General features: G+C 39.2%; 1 long non-coding RNA gene across 1 annotated transcript; it reads left to right on the top strand.

The window, feature by feature from the left end:
* Positions 1–676: 676 nt before the first annotated feature.
* Positions 677–2,487, top strand: LOC115169572 (uncharacterized). The gene is made up of 2 exons (XR_003870887.1): positions 677–1,126; positions 1,887–2,487. It is a non-coding gene; the product is annotated as an uncharacterized LOC115169572 (long non-coding RNA).
* The last annotated feature ends 10,561 nt before the right edge of the window (positions 2,488–13,048 follow it).

The following is a 13,048-nucleotide window of genomic DNA, read 5'->3' as shown; positions in this document are numbered from 1 at the left end:
ATATACAGTGATCTCCAAAACTATTGGGACAGTGACACATGTTTTGTTGTTTTGGATCTGTACTCCAGCACTTTGGATTTGAAATGATACAATGACTATGAGGTTAAAGTGCAGACTCAGCTTTAATTTGAGGGTATTTTCATCCATATCGGGTGAACCATTGGAAGTTACAGCACTTTTTGTACATAGTCCCCACATTTTAGGGGACCAAAAGTATTGGGTCAAATTCAATTACCTGTGTATTCAAGTAGTCAAAAGTTTAGTATTTGGTCCCATATTCCTAGCCCGCAATGATTACATCAAGCTTGTGACTCTACAACCTTGTTGGTTGCATTTGCTGTTTGTTTTGGTTGTGTTTCAGATTATTTTGTGTCTTAATAGAAATTAATGATAAATAATGTATTGTGTCATTTTGGAGTCACATTTATTGTAAATAATAATAGAATATAGTTCTAAACACTTCTACATGAATGTGGATGCTGCCTTGATTACGGATAGTCCTGAATGAATCGTGAATAATGATTAGTGAGAAAGTTCACCCTATAAACGGTTCACCCGATATGAATGAAAATACCCTCAAATTAAACCTAACAGTCTGCACTTTAACCTCATCGTCATTGTATCATTTCAAATCCAAAGTGCTGGAGTACAGAGCCAAAACAACAAAAAATGTGTCACTGTCCCAATACTTTTGGAGCTCACTGTATATATAATATATGACCTGTGCATCTCATTCCACTAGTGGATTCCAAAAAGCTGTCTACTGGACTGTGTATCCTTGTGGGAGTGGCCCCTACCCCTAACCTAACATCCGAGTTATTTTCTTACTATGTTAGCCAAAAGGATTTCAGCAGAACCCCCTGCTCCCCCTCTACTCTCCCTCCCTCCACCCCTCCACATCACGCTTAATTTAAACCCATGGCTGAGTTAGTGTGCTGCTTGAAATACCACACTATTTCTCCCAGAACCCTGTGGGAGATTGGCGGGTCCCGGCTGGACTGAGCGAAAGAGAGAAAAAGTGCCACAAGACAAAAATATCAGACTTTGGGACGTGATGAAGAAAGCCTTTATACTGCGAGAAACAAAAAACTGCTTGTGTTGCAATGCACACCTCCTAGGATTGAAGGTGAGGCACTCTCTATGTAGTGTTCTACTACCAGCGTTTTAGTTAGCTGTGACTTTGACTAGGTAAGACAGCAAACGTTTTTACTTGCTACTTTTGGCTCTCACTGCAACGGTGCTGGTTTTGTATAAAATAAACTTCACAGCTTTTGTTGATAGAGCAAATAGTTGTTATATCCAATAAATGCATCACAACAATACAGAAACGTCCTCAAACGATGCTACTACTCAGTGGATGATGTGAGCATTCTGAGTATTTACATTTTGACACTTGGGCTGTACCAAACATGCATGATCATGATTGGAATCCCTTTTCAAGTCAATCTGCACAAATTAAACCATCATTTCCTCTAAAGTTATTGCTCACTTCAGTTAGTGACTGACAGCTCATATAAGCTGCTAAGGAATACGATTATATATAATATTACATTGTATTCATATGCAACTTAAATGAGCTGTCAGTCACTCCTGTGTCACCAAGGAATAAACAAACACTCGTGTAGCCTTAGTATTAATATGACTATTCCTGATGACTTTAGAAATTAAAGGGGTGTCATCACTTTCAAATAAATTACATTTAAACCAAACAGTTTTTATATTGTTGTATGAAAGTTGGATTACGCAGAAAGGTGTAGATTTATTCCAAAATACCCAATAACCCACCAAGCCAAACACAAACTTGTGTAAACACAGCAGTACATAAACAGGCTGACCTATTTGTCATTCCAGGTTTCAATGACTCCTTTCTCCATCCTTCTCCTCAGAGGTATTCCCCCTCGTTCTGGACCAGTGCTACCTCCAGACCATTGACTGCATCCAGAAACTAAAGTCAACAACCCAAGCTGTGAACGCAGAGGTTAAAGTTAGCCGTCAGTATTTGAGGGATACTGTGTGTGTGTGTGAACATTTCTCTAGGCCCTGAAAACGAACGGACAGTATGTGTGCCCCTCTATGAGTCCATTCATTCCCACTGTAGCAACTTTCTCAAACACACTGCTTCAGCTGACTCCTAATCTGTTCATTTACAGTAAGTAGGGAGGAAAGCAAGCCAAGGCCGTGGTTTTACAACAAAGGTGTAGGCTACACTGTAACAGAAAACTAATTTATACGGTAATGTTAGGTATTATCAACAGCGAAAAGAACTAACGTTTTACTGCAGCATGCTGTAAATTATGGTGCATTGTGGGAAAATTGTTGTATTTCGAATGTTACTGCAATTCCACCCCACAGAATACAGTACTGTACCTTATCTTTGGAGTGGCAAAACCCTTTTGACCACTAGTGGGTGCATAGTATTGTTGATTCTGGCTCATTAATATATTTTAAATTGTGCCTTGTAAGACAATATATTTGTTACACCCATGAGTGAGAATGCTGTACCAATTTAACTCGTGTGGTTATAGTGCCCCTTCAATTTAAAATGTATAGATGGGTTAGCTGACAATGTGAAGGGTCCCAATTTACGTTCAGTGCATGTCACTAGATGGCAGTATGGTCAATTCTGTTTCCATTTTCGACCCCTGATGAAATGAGGTTGACAATGAATTATCATTTAATTAACATTTTATCTGATTTCACTACAGACAAAATATATTAATTTGTGCAGCTTTATTTTCTATACAAAACAATTATCCCTTCCGTTGTCACTTTTTATTCATAACCTCCCACTGGGCAAGATGGCAATTCAGCAACTATTCCACGTTGGTTCAATGTAATTGCATTGAAATTACGTGGAAACAACATTGATTCCACCAGTGTGTGCCCAGTGGGCTTTGTGTTCCAGACTAATCTTTTGACATGTACATGTACTGCTTTAATTTCCAGGAAGAACACATTTCTCAAAAATAATCAAAGATTAGATGTTTTCTGAGCATTCACCTAATGGCAAATCTGCCAGCCTACAAATAAACATATTTATTCTGAAAATGAATGGAAGCACAACATTTTGTGTGATTTACCAATTTGGTCAAATTGTCAGTGGGCACACACCTTGTCAGCTAAACCCAACTCTATCATAGTAGCCTGTGACAGAAGCTACTATCATAGTAATCTTTATGGAAAATGACCATTTAACCTATTTCACCTTTCACTGAGCAGACTCCACACACGTTATTACCAATAATCTCACTCATGTCAAAGTGGCATGTACTTTTCATGGCTGATGATTTAAGGATGATCAAGCTGCCTGGAAGTCTGAATCACTGACTTCTTTATGTCTGACACAGGAATTGCCATAGCCACTGACGCAGAAGTCCTTTTTACCCCAGTTGATGTCTGAAAGCAGCCAAGAGTCATCTCTTATCAAGTTAGGCTGGGTAGATGGGAATCAGGCCTAACGACCGTTTTCGCTCAACTCCTCCGCACAATGCTCCATGGCACCACACCGACAGATGTCTGGCGGATATGATCGGTGTTGTGTTATATCACGGTGCCATGGCAAAACAGATACAGGGGGTATTGTTTATGACAGGAAGAGTAGCATTGAGGGAATACTCTCTTTTACATTTAGATTTGAGTCATTTAGCAGAAGATATTATCCAAAGCAGTGGTTCCCAAACTTTTTATAGCCCCGAACCCCTTCAAACAAACATTCAACCTCCAGATGCGTACCCCCTCTAGCACCAGGGTCAGCGCACTCTCAAATGTTGTTTTTTGCCATCATTGTAAGCCTGCCACACACACACACTATACGATACATTTATTAAACATAAGAATGAGTGTGAATTTTTGTCACAACCCGGCTCGTGGGAAGTGACAAAGAGCTCTTATAGGACCAGGGCACAAATAATAATATAATAATAATCAACAATTTTGCTCTTTATTTAGCCATCTTAAATATAAAACCTTATTTGTATATAAAAAATGGTGAATAACTCACCACAGGTTAATGAAAACGGTGTGCTTGAAAGGATGCACATAACTCTGCAATGTTGGGTTGTATTAGAGAGAGTCTCAGTCTTAAATCATTTTCCACACACAGTCTGTGCCTGTATTTAGTTTTCATGCTAGTGAGGGCCGAGAATCCACTCTCACATAGGTACGTGGTTTTAATCTGATCCAATGAACCATTGCATTTCTGTTCAAAATGTTGTATCAAGACTGCCCAAATGTGCCTAATTTGTTTTTTAATAACTTTTCATGTTCAAAACTGTGCACTCTCTTCAAACAACAGCATGGTACTCTTTCACTGTAATAGCTACTGTAAATTGGACAGTGCGGTTAGATTAACAAGAATTTAAGCTTTCTGCCAAAATCAGATATGTCTATGTCCTGGGAAATGTTCTTGTTTCTTACAACCGCATGCAAATTGCATTAGCCTACATTAGCTCAACCGTCCCGCAGGGGACCCACCAATCCTGAAGAAGCTTTAGTGATTGGATGTTAATTATTTGACTCAGATACCTGTATTTGACATTGTGTTGTTATTTCGCTGAACACTAGATGGTTTAATTTTATTTTTGGCAGTGAAACGAGGCTACTCAGGCGAGAAGAAAACCTCACCCAAATGTATAACCCCGTTGGAAAATATAAATGTACTGTTTGAAAATGTGAAGAAAAAAAAAATATATATATATTTTTTAAAATTCTGAATCACATTTTTATTTGGCGTATCCCAGTTCAGGATTATCTGATCCAGAGCATGCTCAAGTATTTTGGAAAGAAAAGAAAGAAGGGATACAGCTCTGTAGTTTTCAGAGTGGTCGAGTGTTGGTTTCTTGAGGAGTGGAGCAACTCTGGCCATATAGAAGTCAGCGGGTCAGTGATGAGTTGATGAGGGAAGTGATGAATGGGAGGTCTACAGAGGTAGTCTGGAGAAGGATAGAGGGGATGGGGTCGAGTGGACAGGTTGTCGGGTGGCTGGACATCACTAGTAGCAGGATTTCACCTGGAGAGAGAGGGGAGAAAAATGTCAAGTCGTAGGGTAGTTCTGTGTGAGTGGGACCTGTGGACTCAGTAGGCTGAGGGAATGAGGGGTGGATGTCATCAACCTTTGTTTCAAAGTGGTTGACAAGGTCTAAAGTTATTTTAATTTGTATTTTAAGAATATAGGCTAGAGGTCTTTTTTTAGTTTTTGCATGTTTCTCTTGATATTTTCTTTGGTTATTTTGGCTTCTTAAGCTCTATCAGGCGTCCTACACACTAAGAAAATAGGGTTCCTCCAGTATTCTTTGGGAAGGGTGAACGGTTCTATGTGGATCAATAATGACTCAAATCTGTTTTAGTGATAATGAAGAATTAGGGATGGTGTCTCATTAGCATATTTTGGGTGTGGTTTGCGCACAGCTCTATTTGTTCAACAGTGCGTGAGAATGTCATTCCAGATAATGTAATCTGTTGTGTTATGCCATTACATGTTAAATATGACTATGGCCAGCGTCAGTGTCTTGAGAAAGACATATATGGCCTTGTGTCATTTAAGAACCGATGTCTAAATCAGTGGTTCTCAAATCTCTCCTCGGGGACCTTCAGCAGTTCCAGATCTAACACACCTGATTCAACTTGTCAATTCACACAATAATATAGCCTATAGGATTTTAACAATACTGTTTGATATGGCTAAGCAGAAAATATGACCCTTTATGGATCTTCAAAAGGTTATTTCTAGAACCTTTGAGATTGAGAAAGGTTCTTTATAGAACCATTCTTCATAATGGTTCTATAAAGAACCGTTAAATAGGGTTCTATATACAGAAGCCCTAAAAAGGATTCTAACCACCCTTTTTTGGTGCTATATAGAACATTTTATTAATGGTTCTTCATAGGACCTTAGGAAAAGGATTCTTGATAGCATCCTAAAGGTTCCATTTCTAACCTTAAAAAAAAGGTTTCTGATTATCACAGCTGTGACTAATGAAGTTACATTTTATTATATTCTATAGGTTTCCCAAGTCTCTCCCCGTAGCATGCGGAACCTAACTTGCTGATACAAATAAACCACAGGAACCTGAACAGCTTCTACCCCCAAGCATTAGACTGCTAAACAAGACTGCTAAATAGTTCATCAAATGGTTACCAGGACTACCTCCATTGACCCTTATTTGCACACACTGGACTCTACCCACACATTCACTCATACTTACATTGACACCCCAACATGCACACGCACGCACGCACACACACACACACACACGCACTATAAGCCCACACACAGATGACGTGTTTACACATGCATACTGACGCTACACACACACACACACACACAACAGGAGGTTGGTGGCACCTTAATTGGGAGGACGGGGTCATAGTAATGGCTGGAACGGAATCAATGGAATCGTTTCGGACTCATTAAACACATTAAAGACTCATTATTGTTATTTGTTATTCACTGTGTATGTATTCCTCGTGTCAGTATTTCTATTTGAATTTTATATTTATCTTTAACTCTGCATTGTTGGAAAATGACCCATAAGTAAGCAATTCACTGTTAGTCTACACCTGTTGTTTACAAAGTATGTGACAAATAAAATGTGATTTGATTTGATTTAATGGAAGGAGTCTTCAACATGCTGCCGTTACTGGGAACAACACATCGAATCAGCTGTGCTAAAGTATGCCTACTAATCATTGTGAAATGTTCGTATATGTCCAGTGTGTAGCCTTTGTGAGACATGCAGTCTGAGTTTAAGTGAGGTAGACAAGCGGCAGATATAATTATTATCAGGAAGTGTTAGTAGGAGGTGATGGGAGAGAAGCAGGCAGACATGCTGTCATTGTGCTTTTTCTTATCCACCTATAACAGCCCCACAATAGCAGATAGACTAGTGTTTCGTGTCTGTAATGCTTTTACATGTTTCATCTGATTAAATCTATTTCAGTTTTCAGAATTGAACACAATGGGTTATGGGGTTGGGAAGATTTCACTGAATTATAGTAGTGATGCGGGTTTTTGACCCGTCCCACAAAGGAAAATCACCAGTAATGACCCTTCAACCAATTTGCTGGTGTCATTTAGGTTATTTTAATCCAATTATTCTCCCATCGATAGCCTTTTTCACATTTCAGTTTGAAATGACTCAAATCCATTTTTTCCGCATATTCAATTCTAATTTGATATTTTTCCTGCAATCTGAACACCCAAAAAGCACATGGAATCGGATATTTCAAGCCACCTTCGTAGGGGGTTTGAAGCCAGAATAGAAATCTGATTCCTGTCCATGTGACGTATCTGAATGGTCAAATCAGATTTATTTGCCCTGAAGTGATTTTTAGACTGTTATTTCATATATGTTGAAAATGGACTATGTGGCATCGATTCGAGTCAGAAACAGTTATTCTATTGTCAAAAGTGAGTACAAAGTGTAAATAAGATCATTTTGGTCATAAAGTCAGTCATGTCTAAAATGGAGTTTGGAACATCCGTGCATCACAATAGGTAAATGAAGGTTGGGTTTTGATTTTACAATGTCTATTTGACCTCTAACATGGGGTGAACAGCTGCAGTGATTGCTCTGTATCCAATAGCATAGACAGTGAGACAGACCTGCCCAGTAGCTCTGACTTTCTTTACTTAAGACAACACGTGTCACATCTTTCAATTTAAGAAATACTGCACCAAACACCTTAGTTACATGTAAAATTGTGCAACTAAAACACCCTCGGCAAAAACGTAGAAATGTATTACAGATTTCTTGAGTTATCTTAGATTCATTCTGGTTATTTTGAGGAAGTGAAATTGGCTTCCGCATCTACAGTGTCTCATCGGGGACAAACATAATTAACCATATACGGAATCGGTCAGGAAACACACCTCCATGACTGAAATCTCGTTTTTGGAATGAGCAACAGAAAAACTCATGCCAATTGGGGTGTTCAGTAGCTCTTTAACAAAAGCCACATCTCAATAGGTGGTCCAGGTAAGTCATGACATAACACAAGTGGGAGGTGGGCCTTTCCTTTATTGTTTTCTATTGCTCCTCTATTGTTCCTCAAGCAAGAGGGGAGGCCGATGACATCATGGGTTCCCATCTGACCAACTTGAATGCCCTACTCCTTAAAGTTTGAAGATGTGTAAAAAAAAAAAGAATAACTTTAGCTCAAAACATATTTTTTGTACCCTTTAGTGTGTGTACTTTAATGTATTTATGCTTGGGAGATGAGCTTTTCTACAGTAAATGTTAACTAATAGCTGGAGGACGTATGTTAACCTCTTTGTTTTTGTGTTCCAGGTGGCTGTCCAGAGGTATTGGTGCAGTCACAGGCATGGAGAATCATTGGTGTCAGAGCTAACACGGCAGTGATGTTGAGCCATTTGACATTCCCAAACCACAAGAAGGTCATTAAGATAAGCTTATTGGTATGGCCTAGGACACAAAACACTCAAAATGGATTGAGTCATTTATTGCAGTTATTTACCACATTGTAAGCTAATTGCATGTCAGAGAGAGGTATTGGATCATTACAAAGGCTGAGAAAAGAAACTGTTGGACACCTTTATGAAATCTTTAATTGTGGCTTGTCTTACATGACCAGATGCAACCTCTTTCAAATGAAATGCATCACATTCAACTCAATATTAGGAAGGTGTTCCTAATGTTTGGTATACTCAGTGTACTGTAAATGACTCCTTAGCCAGACAAGAGAAGCAGTGCCTTAGCCAGACTAATAAAGACTCAGGAGTATTACAGTGCCTTGCAAAAGTATTCCCCCTTGGTGTTTTTCCTATTTTGTTGCATTACAACCTGTAATTTAAATGGATTTTTATTTGGATTTCATCTAATGGACACATAAAAATAGTCCAAATTGGTGAATTGAAATGAAAAAAATTACTTGTTTCAAAAAAGTAAAAAAATAAATAAAACGGAAAACTGGTATGTGCATATGTATTTACCCCCTTTGCTATGAAGCCCCTAAATAAGATCTGGTGCAACCAATTACCTTCAGAAGTCACATAATTAGTTAAATAAAGTCCACCTGTGTGCAATCTAAGTGTCACATTATCTGTCACATGATCTCAGTATAGATACACCTGTTCTGAAAGGCCCCAGAGTCTGCAACACCACTAAGAAAGGGGCACCACCAAGCAAGCGGCACCATTAAGACCAAGGAGCTCTGCAAACAGGTCAGGGACAAAGTTGTGGAGAAGCACAGATCAGAGTTGGGCTATAAAAAAATGTATCAGAAACTTAAACATCCCACAGAGAAACATTAAATCCATTATTAAAAAATGGAAAGAATATGGCACCACAACAAACCTGCCAAACCCACCAAAACTCATGGACCAGGCAAGGAGGGCATTAATCAGAGAGGCAACAAAGAGACCAAAGATAACCCTGAAGGAGCTGCAAGCTCCACAGTGGAGATTGGAGTATCTGTTCACACGACCACTTTAACCTGTCTGGGATAGGGGGCAGTATTTTCACGGCCGGATAAAAAACGTACCCGATTTAAACTGGTTACTACTCTTGCCCAGAAACGAGAATATGCATATTATTAGTAGATTTGGACAGAAAACATCCTAAAGTTTCTAAAACTGTTTGAATGGTGTCTGTGAGAATAAGAGAACTCATATGGCAGGCAAAAACCTGAGAAGATTCCAAGCAGGAAGTGGCCTGTCTGACAATTTGTAGTCCTTCTGATGCATCTCTATCAAAATTACAGTATCTGTGCTGTTACGTGACACTTTCTAAGGCTTCCATTGGCTCTCTAAAGCCTTCAGAAACCAGATTGACGCGTCTCCTGTCTCTGGGCAGATAACAGCAGCTTAGTTTGTCAGTGGACTGCCTGGTGACAGAGAGACTGGAGATGCGCATTCACGAGACCTCGCCATTTTTTTCTTTCCCTTTTTGAATGAATACAACATTGTCCGGTTGGAATATTATCGCTATTTTACGAGAAAAATAGCATAAAAATTGATTTGAAAAAGCGTTTGACATGCTTCTAAGTACGGTAAAGGAACATTTTGAAAAAAAATTGTCACGAAATGCGCTCGCGCGTTACCCTTTGGATAGTGACCTGAACGCACAAACAAAACGGAGGTATTTGGATACAACTATGGATTATTTGGAACCAAAACAACATTTGTTGTTGAAGTACAAGTCCTGGGAGTGCATTCTGACGAAGAACAGCAAAGTTAATCCAATATTTCTTATAGTAATTCTGAGTTTAGTGAGCCCCGAAGTTGGCGGGTGTCTGAATAGCTAGCCTGTGATGGCTGAGCTATGTACTCAGAGTATTGCAAAATGTGCTTTCGCCAAAAAGCTATTTTAAAATCTGACATAGCGATTGCATAAAGGAGTTCTGTATCTATAATTCTTAAAATAATTATTATGTATTTTGTCAACGTTTATGATGAGTAATTTAGTAAATTCACCGGAAGTTTTCGGTGGGTATGCTAGTTCTGAATATCACATGCTAATGTAAAAAGCTGTTTTTTGATATAAATATGAACTTGATTGAACAAAACATGCATGTATTGTATAACATAATGTCCTAGGAGTGTCATCTGATGAAGATCATCAAAGGTTAGTGCTGCATTTAGCTGTGGTTTGGGTTTTTGTGATATATATGCTTGCTTTGAAAATGGCTGTGTGATTATTTTTGGCTGGGTACTCTCCTGACATAATCTAATGTTTTGCTTTCGCTGTAAAGCCTTTTTGAAATCGGACAGTGTGGTTGGATTAACAAGAGTCTTATCTTTCAAATGGTGTAAAATAGTCATATGTTTGAGAAATTGAAGTTATAGCATTTGTATTCCACTGGCTGTTGAATAGAGTGGGACGCTAACGTCCCACCTAGCCCAGAGAGGTTTTAAGCCGTACACTCCACAGAGCTGGACTTTACAGAAGAGTGGCCAGAAAAAAATCCATTGCTTAACCTCTTACATCTAGATGTTCTGCTAGCGGAACGTCTGCTCCAATATCCAATGATGGGCGTGGCGCGAAATACAAATTCCTCTAAAATCTGAAAACTTCCATTTTTCAAACATATGACTATTTTACAGCTATTTAAAGACAAGACTCTCGTTAATCTAACCACACTGTCCGATTTCAAAAAGGCTTTACAGCGAAAGCAAAACATTAGATTATGTCAGCAGAGTACCCAGCCAGAAATAATCAGACACCCATTTTTCAAGCTAGCATATAATGTCACAAAAGCCCAGAAGACAGCTAAATGCAGCACTAACCTTTGATGATCTTCATCAGATGACACACCTAGGACATTATGTTATACAATACATGCATGTCTGTTCAATCAAGTTTATATTTATATCAAAAAACAGCTTTTTATATTAGCATGTGACGTTCAGAACTAGCATACCCCCTGCAAACTTCCGGGGAATTTACTAACAATTTACTAAATTACTCACGATAAACGTTCACAAAAAGCATAACAATTATTTTAAGAATTATAGATACAGAACTCCTCTATGCACTCAATATGTCCGATTTTAAAATAGCTTTTCGGATGAAGCACATTTTGCAATATTCTAAGTACATAGCCCAGCCATCACGGGCTAGCTATTTAGACACCCACCCAGTTTAGCCTTCACCAAAATCACATTTCCTATAAGAAAAATGGTCTTACCTTTCCTGTTCTTTGTCAGAATGCACTCCCAGGAATTCTACTTCAATAACAAATGTAGGTTTGGTCCCAAATAATCCATCGTTATGTTCCATCAGTGACGTTTTGTTCGTGAGTTCTAGACACTATCAGAATGGTAAATCACGGTCGCTTGCATGGCGCATAACGTGACAAAAAATGTCTAAATATTCCATTACCGTACTTCGAAGCATGTCAACCGCTGTTTAAAATCAATTTTTATGCAATTTATCTCGTAGAAAAGCGATAATATTCCGACCGGGAATCTGCGTGTCTGTAAACAGAAGGAAAAACAGAAAGGCGGCGGCGGGCAGTGTTCACGCCTAAGCCCTTTGTCCTCTGATAGACCACTTAGCAAAAGCGCTCGTGTGTTTCAGCCAGGGCTTTGAATTACGTCATTCAGCTTTTTGCCGCCTTCTGAGAGCCCATTGGAGCCGTAGGAAGTGTCACGTAACAGCAGAGATCCTTTGTAATGGATAGAGATAATAAAGAAGGGGAAGAAATGGTCAGACAGGGTACTTCCTGTACAGAATCTTCTCACGTTTTGGCCTGCCAAATGAGTTCTGTTATACTCACAGACACCATTCAAACAGTTTTAGAAACTTTGGAGTGTTTTCTATCCAAAGCTAATAATTATATGCATATTCTAGTTTCTGGGCAGGACTAATAATCAGATTAAATCGGGTACGTTTTTTATCCAGCCGTGAAAATACTGCCCCCTAGCCATAAGAGGTTAAAGAAAAAAATATGCAAACACGTTTGGTGTTCGCCAAAAGGCATGTGGGAGACTCCCCAAACATATGGAAGAAGGTACTCTGGTCAGATGAGATTCAAATTCAGCTTTTTGGCGATCAAGGAAAACGCTATGTCTGGCGCAAACCCAACACCTCTCATCATCCCGAGAACACCATCCGTGAAGCATGGTTGTGGCAGCATCATGCTGTCGGTATGTTTTTCATCGGCAGGGACTGGGAAAGAAGTGAAGGAATGATGGATAGCGCTAAATACAGAGAAATTCTTGAAGGAAACCTGTTTCAGTCTTCCAGAGATTTGAGACTGGGCCGGAAGTTCACCTTCCAGCACAATGACAGGACAATGACCCTAAGCATACTGCTAAAGCAACACTCAAGTGGTATAAGGGGAAACATTTAAATGTTTTGGAATGGCCTAGTCATAGCCCAGACCTCAATCCAATTGAGAATCTATGGTATGACTTAAAGATTGCTCTACACCAGCGGAACCCATCCAACTTGAAGGAGCTGGAGCAGTTTTGCCTTGCAGAACGGGCAAAATCCCAGTTGTTAGATGTGCCAAGCTTATAGAGACATACCCCAAGAGACATTCGGCTGTAATTGCTGCAAAAGGTGACTCTAACAAAGTATTGACT

The sequence above is a fragment of the Salmo trutta genome, chromosome 31 (assembly GCF_901001165.1).
Source record: "Salmo trutta chromosome 31, fSalTru1.1, whole genome shotgun sequence".
Classification (NCBI taxonomy): domain Eukaryota; kingdom Metazoa; phylum Chordata; class Actinopteri; order Salmoniformes; family Salmonidae; genus Salmo; species Salmo trutta.
The sequence above is the reverse complement of the archived record's forward strand: the minus strand, read 5'-3'. Positions and strand labels throughout refer to the sequence as shown.